This window comes from Carcharhinus amblyrhynchos, chromosome 4 (genome assembly GCF_965287045.1).
Source record: "Carcharhinus amblyrhynchos chromosome 4, sCarAmb.v2.hapA, whole genome shotgun sequence".
Lineage (NCBI taxonomy): Eukaryota > Metazoa > Chordata > Chondrichthyes > Carcharhiniformes > Carcharhinidae > Carcharhinus > Carcharhinus amblyrhynchos.
The window spans coordinates 85955147-85977130 of record NC_137327.1 but is presented as its reverse complement, the minus strand read 5'-3'; the positions used below and the strand labels follow the sequence as shown (position 1 = coordinate 85977130).

The following is a 21984-nucleotide window of genomic DNA, read 5'->3' as shown; positions in this document are numbered from 1 at the left end:
TCAAAATGATGCATTAACTGATGTGCTAAAAATAATGCTGGCTGCATTATTCTGCTTCTCTATGTTTTACCATTGCTCTTCTGACCTTGCTTTCTTATTCTCTATAAACTCCAATTAATCTTCCTCCTCTTTGCAATTTACTGTGCGAATTTTGAGACTCACTGCACAGCACTCAATACAATTCATTCATTTCTAGGTTCTCAAACTCATAGAACTCTTCACCTCCTTAAATCATTTCTTTCTCCTACAACCTTTTAAAACACAAACTTGACCACCTAATCACTACATCCTAACTGACTTATACACGCTTCTCAATCTTGCTCAAAAACCTCTGATCTTTCTTTCTCAAATCAAATATAGGTATTTGAGGCACCATTAAGATCTGAGTTTGAAAATAATGTTCCTTTATTGTTCTTGCAAACTGTTCATGGCCACGCATCCTGCTTCTGTCAGGAAGGCAGGAAAATCCAAACCACCGTCATCTTTATAGCCCTTGTAAATGATTCCCCATCATCTAACAGGCTACCATTTTTAAACAGGACACTTCCTGTTATTGTCATTTTAAAAGATGCCAACATATCACTTCCAGCTTTTAAACTACACATGTAGGCATGAAACTTATCACAAACAAAATATTTCCTTTTTAAAGTCGAAGACATATAGATTATTGCAACTGAAGAACAACATATGCATCAGTTGCAAATTCCAGCAAGATGTACCATGAATTTTATATTTATATCATCATTTGAAATATGTGTTCCTGCTTTAAATACATTTTGAAGTGGTTTAAGATTTGTTTTATGAGTTGAAGTTGTGGACAACAGTCTATTTCAGCTGCTAAGTTTAGTAGCTGTACAGTTTAGATCTTCAATTAGAAGGCTTTTTTCTACTAATTTTAACAAACATGCACTGTCTAATTAGAGATCTTTTAAACTTTTAATAAGACAGCAAAGGAGATTTCTGACTGATATAGCCCACACTCTATATTGATTCATTAACTCCTCTGTAATCTGCTTCCTAAGTGTTGGTGTTTCTTCACTTTAAGGTCAATCTCTTTTAAATCAATCCCAGAGGATTTAAGGATACAGTGTTGCTTTTCCTGAAATGGTCTGTTAATTTCTAATTCAATCTCACTGTAGTTTAATTTAAATATTAGTTCCAGAATTCCTCCAAAGCTTTAGGCAAAGCATCTTATACATTTTCCTGCATCTCCAAAATGCTAAAATTAAACTCATCAAATATTCTCCTGATGTAATTAATTTGTGCCAATGCAACCATGAAGGTCCTCACCACTGACAAGTTTTTTTTCTCTTTCCTACAATCTTAAGACTCTAAAAGCTTAGACATATGTGTGACAACTATCAACAACTGACATGGCTAGAAAGGGAATGATTTTAACCTTATATCCAATTGGTGGAACTGGGCAGGCAGTCATAAATCATTCACGTTATGTTTCCTCCTGGCAGCCCCCAGGGCAGGCAGGTTCAGATTGTCAACCTCTTTACTGAGCGAGGAGATTCACCTGAAACTGGTAGAGTGCATTTTAACATTTACCAGCATTTTACCAGGGCTCAAATGCAATGCTTGATTGGTAGTCTGGGCAGGAAGCAGCAGTTAGTTTTCTTCCAGTCAAACCTGTCACAAAGCAGTTTGGGCAAGAAAAGGCAGAAGAAGGTAAGTTGTTATATTTACTTTTAGCTTTCCTGTCTCTGATGGGCACCTGAAAGAAAGCTTAGGCCACCCTTGCCATGTTGGACTGGTGAGTCGCACCCAGAATCATAAATCATACAGCGCAGCAGAGGCCATTTGGCCAAGTAAGTCTGCATCGACACGCGAGAAACACCTGACCTCCTATCTAATCCCATCTACCAGCACTTGGCCCATTGCCTTAAATGCTATGATGTGCCAAATGCTTATCCAGGTACTTTGTAAAGGATGTGAGGTCTCTACCACCCTCCCAGGCAGTGCATTCAAGACCATCACTCCCTCCGGGTAAAAAAAATTTCCTCACATCCTTCCTAAACTTGCCATTCACTTTGAACCTATGTTCCATAAAAATATATGGAATTAAGAATTTACTGATGACTGTGAAACCATTGTCGATTGTCAGGAAAAAACATCTGGTTCACTAATGTCCTTTAGGGAAGGAAATCTGCCATCTTCACCTGGTCTGGCCTGCATGTGACTCCAGAGCCACACAAATGTGGTTGACTCTCAACTGCTCTCCAAGGGCAACTAGGGATGGGCAATAAATGCCGATCAGCCAGCGATGCCCATGTCGCTTGAATGAATAAATAAAAAATGTCCCCTTGTGACAAAACCTTCAACTAAGAGGAACAGCTGTTCCTTATCCACCCTGTCCACACCCCTCATAATCTTGTACATCTCAATCAGGTCACCTCTCAGTCTTCTTTACTCAAATGAAAACAACGCATGCCTATCCAACCTCCCTTTGTAACTTAAATGTTTCATCCCAGGCAGCATTCTGGCGAATCTCCTCTGCACTCCCACCAGTGCAATCACATCTTTCCTATAATGTAGTGACCAGACCTGCACACAGTACTCTAGATGTGGCCTCATCAAAGCTCTATACAACTCCATCTAATATTAGGCTTCAAGTCCCATTTCGATGGAGCTGGTTAGGCTGTGGACACTACTAAACAGCAGACCGTCAAAGCTGTATTAAAGAGAGTTTACTCCAGTGCTTGCAGTCATCATCAGGTAAGTGATGATTGGAGGCATCCAGGAAGGGGTTGATCAGGAAGAAGCTAATTTCAGAAGGCTGTGTTGGCTTGGGGGAAGGGTGAAATTGGGAAGGGCGTGGCAATTGGATGAGAAAGGAAGAGATGGTCAGGGGAAAAGTGAAACAGGGCAGAGATCAGGGTAAAGAGGCAGTGGCAGCAATCAGAGAACCCTGTGGTTGGCAGCAGTTTATGATCTTCGTATCTGGTAATGGAAGATACAAGCTTGCTATTCCTGACTTAATTTTCATGAAGTGTGTTCTAAAATCCTTTCTTAATTTATTTTTTCATGGGATGTGGGCATCACTAGCTAGGCCATCATTTATTGCCCATCCCTAATTTCGCTTGGTAAGGTGGTGGTGAGTAACCTTCTTAAACTGCCTGTGTCCATGTGATGTAGGTACATCCACAGTGCTGATAGGAAGGGACTCAGAGGTTTTGAGCCAGTAACAGTGAAAGAATGGCAATATATTTCCAAGTTAGGATGGTGTGTTGTTTAGGGGGAAATTTGCAGTTGATGATGTTCCTATGTATCTGCTGCCCTTATCCTTCTAGAACATAGAGATCTGGTGGGTGCTGATGAAGACATTTTGATGAGGTGCTGCATTGCATCTTTGAGATGGCTGCCACTACATCAGTGGTGAAGGGACTGAATGTTGAAGGTGGTGGATGGGTTGCCAATCACACAGATTAATTTTTTTCTGGCTGATGTGAAGCTTTTTGAGTGTTGTAATTTGTAGGGCGGCATGGTGGCATAGTGGTTAGCACTGTTGCCTCACAGTGCCAGAGACCAGGTTTGATGCCTGGCTTGGGTCACTGTCTGTGTGGAATTTGTATGTTCTCCCTGTGTCTGCGTGGGTTTCCTCCTGGTGCTCCAGTTTCCTCCCACAGTCAAAAGATGTTCGAGCTAGATGATTGGCCATGATAAATTTTCCATTCATGTCAGGGGGATTAGCAGGGTTTATACATGGGGTAGCAGGGATAGTACCTGGGTGGAATTGTTGTCAGTGCAGGCTTGATGGGCTGAATGGTCTCCTTCTGCACTGTAGGGATTCTATTTTATGACTCTTTAACAATCTAAGCTTCATAATTGCTCAATGATTCCAATTGATTCATTCATTTTTCAGGGAAGGAAACTACACCTCATCTCATCTGGTTTTTCTAGATGTGATTCGCACACCATGTGGATGCCTTTTAATATCCTCAGGGCAGTAAATTACTGGTTTATAATAAATATGTGACCCAACAGGCAGACCTTAAAGGTGCTGTAGGCACTGTTGAAAGTTTCACTCATCCAGGCAAAGAGAGAATATTTCATTGTGCTCCTGACTTGTGCCTTATGGACAGTGGACAAGCTTTGGGAGTCAGGAAGGGAGTTATTTGCTGTCGGACTCCTAGCCTCTGACCTGTTTATGTAGCCACAGTATTTATGTGGCTAATCTAGTTCAGTCTCTGGTCAATATTGACAGTGAGGGATTTAGCAATTGTAATGCAATTGAATATCAATGGGAGGTAGTTAGATTCTTTCTTATTAGTGATAGTTTTGCCTGACAATTGAGTGGTGCAAATGTTACTTGCCATTTATCAACACTTGTTTTGTTGGTTATGGCTTATAGCAGTTCCTTTTAAGGTCTGCCTGTTTGGTTACATATTTATTATGAACCACCTGCTCTGAGGATACGAAAAGCCAACCAAACAGTATGGGAGTCATATCTAGAAGAAACAGATAAGGTGAGGTGTAGTTTCCTTCCCTGAGTGAATGAACAAATCATTTAGAATCATTGTGCAATTGTAAAGTTTCGATTGTGATACAACCCCACAAACTACAAGACTTAATGGGTCAGATCTTCTGGTACTGGGAGTGGCAATGCACTGAAATTAAGTTATTGGTGACTGTCAGGACCCTCAAGAAATCCTGACACATATTTATTCTGAATTACTGGTATTGTAATTGTCTAAGAAGTTTAAACTTCCAATGGAAATATTAACACTCCGGGAATTTCCACAGATGTATCTGACACACATCTCAGTGTTAGAGACTTGGGCAAGATACACACAAAATGCCCCAGAATTGTTAGCCTTCTTAATCTGTAACTCAGTGATTAACTGCACATTCCAAGCTGCACCACCCTCCCTCATCCACATTCCTTCCCTTCTGAGCAGAGTACCCACTCTCTGACCCAATTACCTATCCACCTGACTCAACTTCCCAAACCACAACATGATTACCTACTCTTCGACCTGACTGGACAACTCTCTGACCCAACTATCCCACAACAAGCCTGACCCTTGACCGAAAAGTGTGCAGAAAACTAAACAGACTGTGATTTCATGAGGCAGTAGGGATGTACACAGTATTGCCAATGGGCAGAAGCGGGCAAATTCAGCCCTTCGAGCCTGCTCCACTATTCATTCAGATCATGGCTGGTCTCTCTCTGGTCTCAAGTCCTGCCACAGAGCTTGGATTTTAAAGTCCTTTCCAATTTACAAAGTCCCTTCATATCCCCTTATCCTTTCTTTAGAAAAATATATTTATCTCTTTCTTGAAACCATTCACTGATTCAGACTCCACTGCGCTATGGGGCAACGAGTTCTATAAATTCGCCACCCTCTGCGAGAAGTAGCCTCTCTTCATCTCAGTGTTAGTTCCACAGCCTCTCAACCTATAGCTGTGATCTCTTGTTCTAGATTGCCCCACAAGTGGAAACATTTGGTCTATATTTACTCTATATACCCCTATCTGATCCCCTCTCACACTTCTCTCCTCACCTCCCTTCATACGTCAATCTCTTCATCCCCGGAATCAATCTGTTGGAACTCCTCTGATCTGCCTCCAGTGCCACCACATCACCTCACTGGACCCTATTGCCTCCCATTCTGTTTCTTCCCTGCTAGTGCCACTGTTTTTGATCCCCATTGGCCCCCACTTCAACAAATGCCTCTCATTCCTTCTTCAGTTTTAATACCTCCTTCTCTGGTCTCCAAATTTTAATCCCTCCTTCCGTTTGTCTTCCAATTTTAGTGCCCCTCCCCTTCTTTAGCTCCCTGCTCTCTGGCACCAATCAGGCAAGAGAGTTTCTTCCTCATTGAATGGATTGGCCCTGCCTTCCCCCGCCATCCATCATCTGATGGAAAGTACCAAGAGAGAAAGAGAGATCCAGAAACACAAAAGGACAAATCCCTCACCGGTGACTGAAGGGGAGGGAGACAGGATCACAAAAGAAGAAAAGGGGGAGAAATAGAGAAGAAGCCAAACTGATGAGCAATGGGACATTGAGACAAAGACCCTCTTGAAGATGAGAGCTAGCTCCAAGGGTGACCATATTCTTTTAACTGACTGTGAAGATTGGATATATGTGTGTCTTGAATCTAATATATGCCAATCATACTTCAGAATGTCAACAGTTAGGGGAAGAGAAAGTGACAGTCACTTTCCTACTGCCACCGCGCCCCCCCCCAACCATTTGTCCAGAGTTGAGGGGGTTGAGCTATGAGGAGAGGCTGAATAAACTGGGCTTGTACTCGTTAGAGTTTAGAAGGATGAGGGGAGATCTCATTGAGACGTATAAGATGATGAAAGGGATGGATAGGGTAGAGGTGGAGAGGTTCTTCCCGCTCAGAAAGGACAGCAGGACTAGAGGGCACAGCCTCAAGATAAGGGGGGGGGCAGTTTAGAACGGAGTTGGGGAGGAACTTCTTCACTCAAAGGGTGATGAATCTCTGGAATTCTCTGCCCGTTGAAGTGGTTGAGGCTACCTCGCTAAATATATTTAAGACGTGGGTAGATAGGTTTTTGGTAGGCAAGGGGATTAAGGGTTATGGGGAGAAAGCGGGAAAGTGGAACTGAGCCACTTCAGATCAGCCATGATCTTGTTGAATGGCGGGGCAGGCTCGAAGGGCTAGATGGCCTACTCCTGCTCCTATTTCTTATGTTCTTATGTTCTTATGATCAGAAGATCCAGCTCATTGAATTCAGTTTCACACTTTGCCACAATGAGGTTTGAACTTACAGCCTCTGGGTTAGTAAACCAGCACTGTTAACCACTAGGATATCCCATCCTCTCATTGCCGATTTGAAAGATGACTGTGTATATCTGAAGGTTAAATTCCGTCAAATTTCAAAGTCCAGACCAGTATTAATAATTTTACAAAGGTTTGTTTCTCACAAATGCTTCTCCTCTGTTTTCCCTGTCTCTGCCAATTTTCTTTCTTTCCTCCTCTAGAAAGGATGTTGATTTCTTACAGGCATGCAATTCTACAAAGACTTGACACACTTCACTACCCCACAGTAGCCATACTTCTTGCATGACCCTAGATACTTATACACCATGGGAAATATCACAGTTAAGCCTGATCCAGTTCCTATTTATCAAAAACATACATTTTCCAGCACGGGTCTTTGAATGATGAACAGGAGAGGATCTGGCCAATTATAGCTGATAGTCATGATGCGGAGATTCCAGCATTGGTCTGGGGTAAGCACAGTAAGAAGTTTCACAACACCAGGTTAAAGTCCAACAGGTTTATTTGGTAGCAAACGCCGCTAGCTTTCGGAGCGCTGCTCCTTTGTCCTCACCTGACTGAGGACTTTAACCTGGTGTTGTGAGGCTTCTTACTGCAATTATCAGTGACCCAAAGTTTTTGAAGCCAGATGCACTACCTTTATTTCGCCTAGGCTCTGATCTGTTAACGCTGGTAATGGGATTGCCCTGTCTGATTCTGTTGCTGACTTTCAGAGGCAGCTGACTGTCAGAAGGGCCTCTCCTTTCTGCATTTGAATGTGTGACTATTGCATCAAACTGCACTTGTAGAACATTTCAAACCAATTTGCATTTTTCAACAATCAGCAGAAACAAGTTCCTCCAGTAAAATGGTATGTATTCTTTTTCGGAACATGCCACGTTGGGAATGTTCAGAGTTCAATGACCAGATAAAATTTGCTTAAGTTTCTATTCGATTTTTCAGTAAAACTGTTAAAATTTAGCTCATTTAACAGCCTGGTTTCAATTTCCACATTGGGGATATAATTGCATATCAGAATTGCAGAATTGCACTGAGCCAGATGCCATTCCAGCCTTGCTTACTTGAAAAATTACTACTTCTTACTTTACTTTAACTATATATCCAGCTTTCGAATTGAGATGAAAGTACCTGGCGACTATTTAATGATGAAGATTGAAATGTTGACATGAATGAACCGGGAAATATGTATATATTTCTGAGCAAGTCTGATGTAAGAAAAAAACACTTTGACACAATGGGTGCAATTTTACCGGCACATCCGCCCAAATTTCACACGATCTTGCCTGAGGCCAACAGAGAATGCTTTCTCCATGCCTCGCCTGCCTCCGGAATCAGGGTGGGCATGCCAGTAAAATTCCAGCCAATGAGTTGTTTGGGTCTGGAATGCAGTGCAAAGAAGTATGCTGGAGGCAGATTTAATTGAGGCATTCCAGAGGACCTTAGATGATCACTTGAATAGAAATCATGGAAGTGATATTCCCACTCTGCCGCGCCTGGTGCGAATTGCACTGATCTGGGAAAATGGCATATGGGCCTAAAACAGTTAGCAATTCTCCACACCCATTTCTCATGGTGTGAACCAGATCGCACCCAGAAAGGGCATATTAGCATATTCAAAATAGCATTTAAACATGCAGAGGCCGTTCAAATCCCAGTACACAAATCTTCTGGCCTTCAGGCACGTGCAATGCATGAGCCCAAAGTGTAGAGTGTGGGGAGATTGTGACATGAAGCACTCTGATATGTGGATTTGATGGGTCTGTTAATGCCTCTCTTAAGCATGCACAACTGAACATGGTTTCAACTGCACAAGGGTGAGTTAGAGGCATCACTAGGCAACTTTCAGTTGAGATGGTTTTGATGATCAACTTTGATGCTGCAGAGTTAGTGTCTGCAGTGTATTGTTGGAGAAGTTCACAGAGGTTATTTCAGTCAGAAGGGAGTGGTGTTGGAACTTTGGGAGGAGTTGCATAGTTTCCAGTCATGGGTCAAAAGTTGCAGTTCCTCTTGGATTGCAGCATCACAAGAAGATGCTGCTGAACCAGCAGACAAGAGAAGCTGTTTGCAGAAGGAGGAGGAGGGCATTCACAGGAATCCTTACCCACCTAGGGTCTTCAGACAGCATATCCCCTTTGTGCATCTAGTCCAGGAGTAGTGTCTGCAGTGGTTATGCTTCATCAAGGAGGTGGCCATGGAACTGTGCCTCATTCTGAAACCAGATCTGCAGCAGAATAAGGCAAGGATGGCACTGCCAGTGTTTGTCAAGGTCAATATGAACATGTGAACATCAACTTTTATACCAGTCAAAGTGAACATCAACTTTTTGAGCCAGCAACAGTGCTAACATCTCACTGTTCACCAAGCATTGCAGCATCTGGGAGGTCAGAGAGACGTAGTAGTCTGGGATAGGTATTGAATTGTCTTTTCTGTAAGTAAAGAGAAGCTTGTGGACCGGGAATTTGCCTTCCCAAGATACTTTGTTTCCCGTGATGCAAGGAAACATTCACTTAGTACAACTACCTTCACAGGAACCATTTTTTAATGGGGACAGAGGCCAGAACTGAAAGGTTTCTAGTCACTGAATGTGCAGTTTGGTGTGCGACCATGCAGAGAACGTCAAGTTGGTGAATTCCTTCTATTCTAGCTGCAGTAATGACACTTTCATCCTACCCTAGTTAGCCATTCCCAATATCTTGAAGTCACCATTTTGAACCAGAAGGTGTCTGCTCAGTGACATGGGTTATCTGCTGTAAAAGTGGCTCGTGGACCCTCTCCATTGTCCAACCACACCTCGTCAGTGTTCCTACAATAATAACCGTACTACAGATAAGAACATTGTAGAGCAGACAATTAGTGGCAAATCAAATCTGATTATATATGGTGTTGCCACGGAGAAAGCAACTGAAAATTTATGACCCACCAAGCCCCAGCGTAATTCAAAAGAGGTACAAAACTTGAATGTATTTTGTCAGTTTGCAGAAAACAGGTCCCTGCATATGAATGTAGGTTGCTTTTAGCAAGTGTGGATTAGCCAGATTATGAGCTCAGCGGATTATCTTAAATTGATTTTAGGGTAGCTTTTTTCATATTCAAGATTATTTAGCAAGTGTTGTCCACTCACAGATTCACATCTTTCATTGATGTTTTGTTTTGGGTTTTGCGATTGCAGACTGGTTGAGGTTCATAACTCCTTGGAATTGGAGTCACAGGTGGACAGAGTGGTAAAGAAGGCATTCAGCACGCTTGGTTTCATTGGTCAGAATATTGAATAAAGGATTTGGGATGTCTTGTTGAAGTTGTACAAGACATTGGTAAGGCCACATGTGGAATACTGTGTACAGTTCTAGTCACCCTATTATAGAAAGGATATTGTTAAGCTAGAATGAGTGCAGAAAAGATTTAGTAGGATGCAACTGGGACTTGATGGTTTGAGTTATAAGGAGAGGCTGGATAGGCTGGGACTTTTTTCTCTGCAGCGAAGGAGGCTTAGGGGTGATCTTATAGAGGTCTATAAAATAAAGAGGGCATAGATCAGTTAGATAGTCAATATCTTTTCCCAAACGTAGTGGAGTCTAAAACTAGAGGGTATTGGTTTAAAGTGAGGGAGGAGAAATACAAAAGGGTCCAGAGGGGCAATTTTTTGACACTGAGGCTGGTAGTGTCTGGAATAAGCTGCCTGAGATAGTAGTAGAGGTGGGTATAATTTTGTCTTTTAAAAAACGTTTAGACAGTTACATGGATAAGATGGCTATAGAGGGATATGGGTCAAACATGGGCAATTGGAATTAGTTTCGGGGTTAAAAAAGGGGCAGCATGGACAAGTTAAGCTGAAGGGCCTGTTTCCATGCTGTAAACCTCTATTACTCTATGAGTAAGATCAGTACTTCGCTTGTTATGAACAACTCAACTAACATGCTGTTTGATTTGATCAGTTAATTGTTGGGATGTTCAACTGATGCTATCACAGAAATTCATACACTACATTGTGTTGCTGAATTGTGTTATATGACAGCAATGTTGTGCATGAATTTCAGTGCGCTACACCATCCAAGACAAAGCAGCCTGCTCAATTGGCACCCCATCCACCACCTGGAAAAGCTTAATGTAGCAATACATTAAGCTTTCTTTGACAGCACCTTCCAAACCTGCGATGTCTATCACTTAGAAGGACAAGGGCAGCAAATACATGGGAACATCATTACCTGCAACTTCACCTCCAAGATTCAGACCATCCTGACTTGGAACTATATCGCTGTTCCTTTACCATCGTTGGATCAATATCCTTGAACTCCCTTCCTAATAGCACGGTGGGTGTACCTAGTCCACATGGACTGCAGCAGTTCAAGAGGGTGGCTCAGCAACACTTTCTCAAAGACAATTAGAGATCAGCAACAAATGCTGGCCTAGCTAACAATGTTTAGATACCATGAAAGAACAAATTAAAAATGGATTTTCTTGAATTTTCAGCTTGCAGCCCCAGCAGGAGTCAGTGCTAGCTAAACAAGAGAGAAAGAAAAAGAGCTACAATTGGTTGGAAAAGAAGCATTTTATTTTATTGCTAATCAAATAGTAAAAACATTTGGCTTGCTGAATGAGCTCAGTAATTGTTACAGTTATGGGATAAGAGGCTAGCTCTAATTTGAAGTTTAAACACAAGCTTTCCTGTAATAGCAGCATAAAAATTTGGCAAATATTTTAGGTAATCAGTTCTGATGCATACATAGATAAGGTTATTTTTTCCTTTAGTTACCACTACTGTACAAAATCTGTGTCCACAGAATGTCCATATATAGTGTCTATATAAATTCACTAGAGTACAGGCAATGCAAAATGTAAGGTTTTTGCCACTTGCCTCATAAATATTAATGACCTGTGCCATCTTGTGTTGATGGTCACTTTTCTGCTGGGTTTTGTAGGCTGTCTTGCAATTAACCAATTCTACTTCTGCCCTAAAACGTTAGAGTTAGTTCAGCACATCTGATGTCATGGCCTCACAAGCCAAATGGCAGAATGTAAGCAGTTGAGGTGACAAAGAATCCCATTTGAGACAAACAATGTAAAGTGTTATTGTGCATAGCTTTGTTGACATGAGAAGGAAGTCAACTTTACTGGCACTCCCCCCTTTATCACTATGTTCACCCATCTGGAATCGACGCAAAACAGATATGCTCCATAAAAGTCTGGTTCTGGCATTCCATCAGTGAGGGTAAGTGAGGAGGTAAGTGCTTACTGTCTGAATCTTTCTGCTGCTAACCAGGATCCTTTTATTGCGGCCATTTTGTTTCTTGGGTTGGGGGGCAAGTGTGTGTGGTGAGTGGTGGTGGTGGGGGGGCCTGTTGCTCAGCAGGGCGTCTGATGTCCGATTTGCAGCACTGATCATGAGACAAGCTTTCCCGTTCATTTTGGAACAGTTGGAATAGATTGGAAGTTGGGCAATTCTTCCTTTCCCAGCAAGTAGCAAGCCACTGAACACATTGCCTCTCCCAAGATATAATATGGTTGTGGGGTGTTGGATTGCAGTGAGGGAGGAGGTAGGCAGAAGGTTGGGAAGAATGGAGGGAAAGGTTGGGAGGTTAGGGAGTGTACAGACATGATTCTCCAGCCATCATGATATGAGGGTAGACTCAATGGACCAGATGGCCTTTTATTGTCTATCAATTTTGTATGAGCCCGCTCTTTTCTTTACCAAAGTATATAACCAGTAGGCTGGTTAGCTCACTAAGATAAAAGCAAATTACTGCGGATGTTGGAGTCTGAAACAAAAACAAAAAATGCTGGAAAATTTCAGTAGGTCTAACAACATCTGTGGAGAGAGAACAGAGCTAACGGTTTGAGCCTGGATGAATCTTTGGGGAGCTTTAATGAAGAGTCATCCAGACTTGAAACATTAGCTCTGTTCTCTCTCTCTCAGATGTTGAGAGAGCTGAAGAGATTTTCCAGCATTTTCTATTTTTGTTGGCCAGTTAGATCCGCTGGCTAGATTTCTTTTTGCAAAAAATATACTTTATTCATAGGAATCTGAAAGAACATTACAAACATTCTAGAACGAATATCATATCAAGTGCAATAATATTCAGGTTCATTACATACACTAAGGGCTTGATTTTACCATCAAGTTGTGCCCATTTTCAGGTGCAAAAACTTGTAAAGTTGGGTATGAAGTGAGTAGCACGATCCATGCCTGCCTCTGCGCCGGTTTCCCCTTTACCAAGGCCCAAAAATGGCTGCAATCAGGACCGCTCCTGAAATGGAAATGACAGCCATTTAAATGCGTTTGCATGCACTTAAATTGACTTAATGGGCTGCACATCGAACTTTACCAGCACTTCCCCCTTTACCACCATGTTCACCCATCTGGAATCGGCGCAAAACAGATATGCTCCACAAAAGTCTGGTTCTGGCACTCCATCAGAGAGGTTAAGTGAGGAGGTTAAGTGCTTACTGTCTGACGGCTTTCTGCTGCTTACCAGGATCCTTTTGTTGTGGCCATTTTGTTTCTTGGGTTGGGGGCGAGACTCTGTGAATGTGTGTGGTGAGGGGGTTTGGGGGGGGGGGGGGCTGTTGCTCAGCAGGGTGTCTGATGTCCGATTTGCAGCACTGATCCGGGTCTCAGCACTGACCTTGGGTCATTTGGCTGCAGTTGGGTCCTAGTGCACTCAACACTCTGCCAGCTGAAGGATGTGCAAAAATCCCTTGCAAATTGCACTGCTGCAGCCTCTGAACTTTTCAAGGAACTGTGATTCTGGGCAGCACATGGGTGGGGGAATGGCGGTATGGACAGTGACTGTTGATGTGCTGGGGCAAACAGAGTTCCTGCATCTCTACATGATTTCCTCTCCATCTCCAACACCCCCCCCCCAACCTGTCAGTGACAAAATGACTTTGGTGATGCAACCAATTGACCTTGCTTTTCTCTTCTTTTTAATGTACAGAGGGCCATCGACTGCACACACATCGCTCTCAAGGCCCCTGCAGAATCCAAGAAAATTCATCAACAGAAAAGGGTTCCACTCCCTGAATGTTCAACTCGTGTGCGACCATAACATGAACATTATGCACGTCTGCGCAAGACACCCAGGCAGCGTGCACGACATCTTCATTGTCAGGAGTTTGGACATCCTGGAGGCATTTGAGGAGGTGTGGGAGTGGCTCGTGGGTGATAGGGGTTACCCACTTCGGACATGGCTGATGACGTCTGTACGGAGGCCTGTGACTGAGGCGGAGACGCGCTATAATGAAGCCCATGTAGCCACCCGTGCAATAGTGGAGAGGTGCATTGGGCTCTTCAAAATGCAATTCCAGTGCCTGGATTGCTCTGGTGGGGCCTACACTACAACCCAGTGATCTCTTCCCACATTGTGGTTGTGTGCTGTGCCATGCACAACCTTGGCACAACCAGAGAGGTGACCTATTGGAGGAGGAGGAGGAGGAGGAGGGGGCAACATGGAGGCTGGCCAGCCGAGCATTGGTGGGTAGGAGGCTGACCAGCAGGAGGAAGAGCTCTGCATGCATGCTGGCAGCTGGGCCCAAGTCGGTGTAGTGGGTAAGGGATCTGAAAACCCCTACAGGTCCCTAAAGCAGATGGGGTAGGGGAGGGGAGAGAATCACTCATGGGGTCTGGAGAACCAATGGCTTCCTTTTGTCAGTGACACAGCATTGAGAGGCCTCCCCAACTGACATCAACATGACGCATCCCTCAGTCCCTCATCAATGGAAGAAGATTCCTATTTGAGACAAATTAATCACAGGTGGGTGGTGAAAAAACATTTTATTGCAATAAAAGCATTAAATAATAATTTCTAACATAAAAACTTGTGAACAGAAAACATTAAGGTACTTAAAGATCTATTGAACTAGTGCAGCCCTTCACTCATGCCATCTTCGTGCAACTACAACTTCCTAACCTTACACGGCCTGCCACTACATTTCAGTGTCTTCCCCGAATTAACGTCAGAGATGGAGGGGTCTAGCTGCCCTGTGGACTGTGATTCGCGAGGCGGGTAGCCTCTAGACGCCTTGGGCCTTGAGGGCCCTGGCCAACTTCCAGTTGTCTGGGGAACCTTCTTCATCCCACTGCCCCTGAGATGCTCTGGTATCAGGACTGGCAGAGCCCCAAGGAACCCCAAGGGAGGAGGAAGGTCTCGAGCCTGAGATGCTGTAGTATCAGGAAGGGGAGAGTCAGAAGGTGTAGCCACAGCCACAGTCTCCTGGCTGGGAGGCCCTGGCATGGGCTTGAGCCCTTCCTCAGGGTTCTTGTGTGGCCCCTGGGTCACTCCATAGGATGATGGTGCTTCTGCAGTGAACTCCAGAAGCTCTGGAAATCACCTGCCTGTCCTGGAGGATCACCTGCGTCTGACCCTCTGCGATCGCTACCTGAGTTGGGGCCACCTGTCAATGGCCACAGCAAGTGCTCTCTGAGACTGGACCATGCTCTTCAGCTGTGACCCTCTGCAACTGAGCCATGTTCTCAAGGGCTTCCCCCACCGTGTCTCCTGCAAACTCTTGAGTCTCTCAGTCATGGGCCACAGAATCTTGAGAATCCTGTTCAGTCCCTCAGCTGTGGTCTACTGGACAATGCTGTAGCCTGCTGAGACTCAGCCATTGCTTGGTGCCTGCCACTCATCATGAGGATCCCCTGTCCAGGCTTTCCACTGCAGTGTTGGCCCACGGACCAAGCAAGACAGGCAATAGCTGATACATCTGAACGCTTTGGCACTCCTCCCAACAGTATCGCAGTTGGTCCAGTGTGAACGTCAGCCCCTCTTGCACTATCTGGCTCCGTTGCTGCATCTCCAGCAGCTGAGGGAAAAGTGATCTCAGAGGCCCAGCATGTAGCCTGAGGCCAGCTGAGTCTTTGCCTTTGGCAGGCCCTTGCATGCCAGAGGTCTCGGATGTTACCTCCTCCACCCGATGTACATTATCAGATGTGTCATGCTCACCAGAGAGTGATGCAGAAGCCTCACCGCTAACTAGACCCACCAACATGTCAGTTTCATGGTGAGTTGTGAGGTGGAAGTTGACGCCAAAATAGTGCCACTCTTGGAGGTCCCTTCTCCCACTTCCTCCGAGGACTCATCCGAGCTATGTGGAGCAGGATGGGTGGGAGCTGCAGTGGGGGCCACGCTGTCAGATGGCCCCTGGGCATCCAGATCTATCCCTGCAACACAGGACATAAGGTTAAGTGCGAGGGAGGGTGAGAAATCCAGGATGCAAAAAAACTTGATTCACATTTCATCGTTGAACATAGGACAAAGCACGAAGAAGATTATATCACAGGAACAGGCCCTTCGACCCTCCAAGCCTACATCCACCAAGCTATCCATCTAAACTGTAATCTCCTACCCTTCTTGGGAGCGTATGCCTCGATTCCCATCCCATTCATGTAGCTGTAAAGATGCGTCTTAAAGATCACTCTTGTATCTGTCTCCGCGACCTCCCCCAACAGTGGGCACCTACCACCCTCTCTGTGCAAATAGACATGCCTTGTACATCTCCTTTAAATCTTGCCCCACGCACCCAAAACTCATGCCCCTGATAAGTTGCCTCAAATTGAATGGAGATGACATAAGAAATAGGAGCAGGAGTAGGCCATCTAGCCCCTCAAGCCTGCCCCGCCATTCAATAAGATCATGGCTGATCTGAAGTGGATCAGTTCCACTTACCCGCCTGCTCCCCATAACCCTTAATTCCCTTATTGACCAGAAATCTACCTCCCTGTGACTTAAATATATTCAACGAGGTAGCCTCCACCACTTCAATGGGCAGAGAATTCCAGAGAATCACCACCATCTGAGAGAAGAAGTTCCTCCTCAACTCTGTTCTAAACTGACTCCCCCTTATTTTGAGGCTGTGCCTTCTAGTTCTGGTTTCCTTTCTAAGCGGAAAGAATCTCTCTACCTCTACCCTATCTAGCCCCTTCATTATCTTGTAAGTCTCTATAAGATCCCCCCTCAGCATTCTAAACTCCAACGAGTACAGGCCCAATCTACTCAGTCTCTCCTCATAAGCTAACCCCCTCATCTCCGGTATCAGCCTGGTGAACCTTCTCTGTACTCCCTCCAAGGCCAATTTATCCTTTCACAAATAAGGGGACCAAAACTGCACACGGTATGCCAGTTGCGGCCTCACCAGTGCCCTGTACAGTTGCAGCAAGACCTCCCTGCTTTTATACTCCATCCCCCTCGCTATAAAGGCCAACATTCCATTTGCCTTCTTGTTCACTTGCTGCACCCGCAGACTGAGTTTTTGCGATTCTTGCACAAGGACCCGCAGGTCCCTCTGTGCAGTAGCATGCTGCAACTTTTCACCATTTAAATAATATTCCATCCTACTATTATTTCTTCCAAAGTGGATAACCTCACATTTGCCCACGTTATACTCCATCTGTCAGATCCTCGCCCACTCACTCAGCCTATCCAAATCTCTCTGCAGACTTTCAGCATCCTCCACGCAATTTGCTTTTCCACTCATCTTCATGTCATCAGCAAACTTTGTTACCCTACACTCAGCCCCCTCCTCCAGATCGTCTATGTATATGGTAAACAGTTGAGGCCCCAGCACAGATCCCTGCGGCATGCCACTAGTAATCAAGAGCCAACCAGAAAAGCACCCATTTATTCCAACTCTCTGCTTCCTGTTAGATAGCCAATCCTCAATTCACGCTAACACTGTACCCCCAACTCTGTGTACCCTAACCTTCTGCAGCAACCTTGATGGGTTGATTGATAGGTGTCCAGTTTTTGACTCCAGCCTGACCATGCTGTCGCTGACAGCCCAGATCTCTTCTTTTCTGGACATCTCCAGCAGCCATTCTTCAAAGGGAGTGAGGACCCAGGGGTCTGGCTCACCACCACGTCTTCGCCCTCTCAAGGGTGTTATGATCGGGCTTCTCCTGTGGAGAAAGAAGGAGCCATGAGAGAAATGATGGTGTGACTCCTTAAAGGGCAAGTGCAGTGGGGCTCTTGCAGGGTTGGGGGGCGGGGGTGGATAGGAAGGAGGTGCTTGGCGATCAGGAGCTGGAAACATGCAGGGTGCTGAAGATGGGAGGATCTGGGGGAGATTTGGATGAAGATGCAAGAAGGGGTTAAGCACTCACCCTTGCTGTCCAGATGAGGTCATTGACCTTCTTGCAGCATTGCTTTTTGGTTTTGGGAGCCAGTGCTATGAAACAGCGGACTGCCTCCCAAGCCACATTGCCTTCAGCCCCCCTGGATCTGCATCTTTCTGGAAGGAAGAAGGTGTCCTGCCTCACCTCTGCCACATCCAGCAGCTACTCCAGGTCGCTCTTAATAAAAACTGAGGGGCTTGTCATGTAGTCATTTTTTTCTTGTACTGCCTGCCTTCTGTCCATTCTTGTGTTTTTAATGGAGCTGCCCCTCGTTAGGGCAGATGAGCTGCAGGCAGTTTGGCACAGTGTCCCAGCAAGTTCCATACAGTTTGCTTGTTAGCATTGAGGGGAAGGCAAGTGAGCACTTGCAGATGTGCTGATGGGGGTGGGGGGGTGTGGAAACGGGTGGTGGATCAGTGCCTCAATGATTGGGGACAGGGGAAGGAGAGGGAGATAACACATAGCCATCGGAGTCCAGAGGAGATGGGGCCTCGTGCAGGTGGGTCTGGGCTGGGAGGATGGGGGAGGGGGGTTCACTCTGTTTGAGATTGGTGTGAGGGAAGGGAGAGGGTGGATCACTCTGCCTGAGAGCAGTGGGGGGGAAGGGGAGTCTGTTGCCACTCTGCCTGAGCTTGGTGAAGGGAGAAGGGGGAGGGGCCTGCAATCAGTCTGGGTGGCAGAAGGGGTGGAGGGATAAGGGAGGGGTCAATAATGAGTGGGGCAATGTCTTTGGGGGCCAGGGGAAGGCATTATCCGGTCCAAGAGGGATGTGGAGGGAACAACACTCTCTTTTTTATCTGCACATGCATCAGTTGGAGGCCCCGATTGGAGTTGCAAAGTATTGGGCACGTCAAGCCCCGCCCACAGACTTGTGCAGCTCAATTCGGAATCGCTGATATTTTTGCAGGCAGAGTGTGTATGGGGGCGCCTAACAGTTGGATCTGAAACACTCCCAGTTTCAAGTCCACCCAGCACTTAGACTCAAAAAGGTAAAATAGGGCATAAGTTACACTCTGAGGTGCTTCAATCCAGTCAAATGGTGCAAAGATATTTAAAAGTTGTCTATATAGAACAGGTTGCACTTCAAATTGCTTCAATACAACTGAGATACATGTAATATTCACTGTTTGCATTCACTGATTCATTCAGCCCAAGGGGGTTCTACTCCATTCGGTTCATTATGACTGAAAGACATTTGACAACGACCTTCCCATTGCGCCTCTACAACAGCTTTCCCAGGCCTAAGTGCATCCCTCAACAGGTACTCCTGTGCTTTGAAATGTGCCAAACTGCAACACTCAGTCTGGGACAACTCCTTGCACAGAAAGACCAACAGGTTTCGGCAGACCAAAGAGTGTCCTTCACCAACAGATGATCCTCCAGCAACAGTTGATATTTGTTTCAGAGTGCTTCCCTGGGAACAGCCCATAGAGCACAAGAGTCCTGCATCACAGGGCTGCTTGGGAATGAGCCTTGATAAATATCAGTGCACTGCTCTCCATTCTTTGCAAAGGTAAAACCCACAAGGTGAAGAACAATGGTTTCTTCCCCACCACCATTGCCTCGAGAGCAACATGTGGATGGCATGAGACTTTCGGTATGTAGGAAGGATCTGATGGAGAAGGCCTTTCTCGCCCCCATCTAAGCTAGACCTTGGGCCTTGCTCGGAAGTTCTGATGATGAGGCAATTAGCAAATGGCTCTGATATCCTATCAGGGAACCATCCAACAGGATTCATCATCTCCTTTTCCTGTTGGCCCATGAGGATGTGGACTTAATTGGGGCGGAGGCAGGAAGGTGGTGGGATGTCCACCGGCCCCCCTTGCCTGTTTAAATGCCCTCTCACCACTGAAGCCACCATAAAGGAGGGCAGGAGATTCCTAGCTTCATGTATATTGAGGAAATTAAATCCTTGCACTAAGCTGATGAAAATTTCAAATCAGCTGTTTCCAGCCACAAGGGTGGAACTGACAACATCCTGCACTTCTGGGAATCCAAACATTCAGAAGAAGTTACTGACTCCAACTCCGCCTCTGCTTTGCTAGGTTCACGTGGAACAGAATGAACTCCAAGGCATGCCTGAACATGGCACGTCGATTGCAGCAATAAATTGCTGATGACTTATCCCTCCAGAAGCTGCCTGGAAGCATCTGATTGGATAAACATTTTGTGCAGTTATTGTGTTGAGAGCCACAGGCCTAATAGTGCCTCTGGTGGAAAAGAGCTGCAAATCAGACCCTAACAGCTGGCACCTGTCTGTGACAGTGATGGGGATGAACGCAACATTCCTTTGTTGTAGAATGTGCTGACTCTGGATATGAACAATGAAGAGCTGCAGTGTGTATCAGGATATTTATTTAATAACTAGTTTGTTCACATTATTTACAGTGTGTACACAGTGGGTTACAGAGAAGACACATCTCTCCTCAGGGCTGCATAGAATACTCAGCACATGATTGCCTCATCATTATGTGCCTTATGTGCCAAAGTGATCTGTAGAGTTAGCAGCTCCAATGCCTGCAGGTCACGGATTGCCTACATGTGTGATGTGGCCCCCTTCTCTGTATCCTCATCAACCATCTCCTCATAGCCCAATATCAATATGACCTCTAGCAAAAAATCCAATATTTCACTGTGCAGAAGTTCCTTTAAATTCTCAATAAGTTTCACAACATACCTTCAAATGCTCAGGACCCAATTTCAAAGTAGGAAGGTGGGTGGGTGGTACTCTGCATCATGAGGGAGAGAGGGGAGATTGGCCTGGGTGGCAGTTGGCTGGTTGGGGAGGATTGAGGGCAGCGATCATGCGAGGGGGGGGGGGGGGTGCGGGGGAAGATCGGAGGGTGATAATCAATCTTGGAGGAGGGATCGGGGACATGATCTCCGGAGTTGGGGCATTGGCAAGGTTGGGGTGGGGGGAGGAGTGCAATCTCTGGGGAGATGGGGGAGTGACAGATTTTACAGTGCACTGTGTACACTTAAGGCTTTACATCCACAGGGCATCTGTATCTCCAATCAAAAACAGCTCATAATTAGCTGTCGACATACCACTCTATCTTTGCCACCCCAATCACAGAGATACTCTGCCTTCACACATATAGGCTTGCCACTTATGCTGCAAAAATAAATGACACTACACATCAGGTCACTACAATAAGATCACCAAATAAAGTGAACAAGACTATTTAATTACACACTAACAAAGAGTGCAACATATGTCTGAACACGCCTGCCAAATTTTACGCTTATGGTCACTGCGACGTGGTACAATCTGAGCATCTGCAGCTGAGGTGGAGACAGCCTGCTGAGTGAGATGTTCCATTGCCTCAGTGGCATAAATATGATACCAAACACAATAAGCTTGATCACTGCAATTTGTTTAGTCTTATTCCATCAGGGTGTGCTTGCCAAACAATTACTCTCCCATGCCATTCTCGGGCTCCCAATCTTTTCCAGTTAGTGATGTCATCTCCAAGCTTCTTCATCTTCACTTATACATCCAAGTGGTCAGACTCCAGGAAATCACGAAGATTGAGGGCCAATGTTGCCAAGGAGAGTTTGCGCAGGTCAGCAGACTCTGGTTTACATTCTTCTCCATTTGAAGAGTTGCCTTGCTGGTGGCCATCCACCAGTTGCCTGAGGCCTGGAGATTTGTGCCATGCTGAGGGGCTCCTGCATAGGTGCAGGGGCATCATCCTTGACACCAGTTACTGGAGGCACTGCGGTCACTGGCAGAGAGGTTAAGGAGCAACTGGCGATCCCCTGAGTGCCTGAAAAGAGCTCCCGGGAGTGGAAGGCTGACTCTCTTTCTCCCACTTGATGTGCAATGGTAACCCTCTAACTAGCAGAGGAGAAAGGCCACTGGATGGAAGTGCAGATAGCTCAATCCTTCCTTTTGACTGGCCACCACTGCATACACACATGACCAGAACAATGATATGCTGGTCCGTGTGCACATCCAGCAGCCAATAACTGGTCTGCTGAACCTGGCTCTCCATTACTGTCAGCAAATTCTCCATGGCAGGAGGCAAGTGCTAGCCCTGAGACAAGGCAGAAGTCATGGCCTGGATGGACTCCATCATCTGCACAATGCCTCTGCCAGCTTTACAAGAT

The 21984-nt window shown here is 45.4% G+C and overlaps 1 long non-coding RNA gene across 2 annotated transcripts in view; it reads right to left on the bottom strand.

Moving 5' to 3' along the window:
• Positions 1 to 15787: 15787 nt before the first annotated feature.
• LOC145342657 (uncharacterized) overlaps positions 15788 to 21984 on the bottom strand; it is a 30593-nt gene continuing 24396 nt past the window's right edge. The window contains exons 3-4 of one of the 2 annotated variants that reach the window (XR_013886586.1): positions 17460 to 17655; positions 15788 to 15921 (exon numbers count right to left, since the gene is read on the bottom strand). This is a non-coding gene — a long non-coding RNA (uncharacterized LOC145342657). The remainder of the gene's footprint in view (positions 15922 to 17459; positions 17656 to 21984) is intronic. The other variant, XR_013886587.1, reaches the window with a different exon arrangement.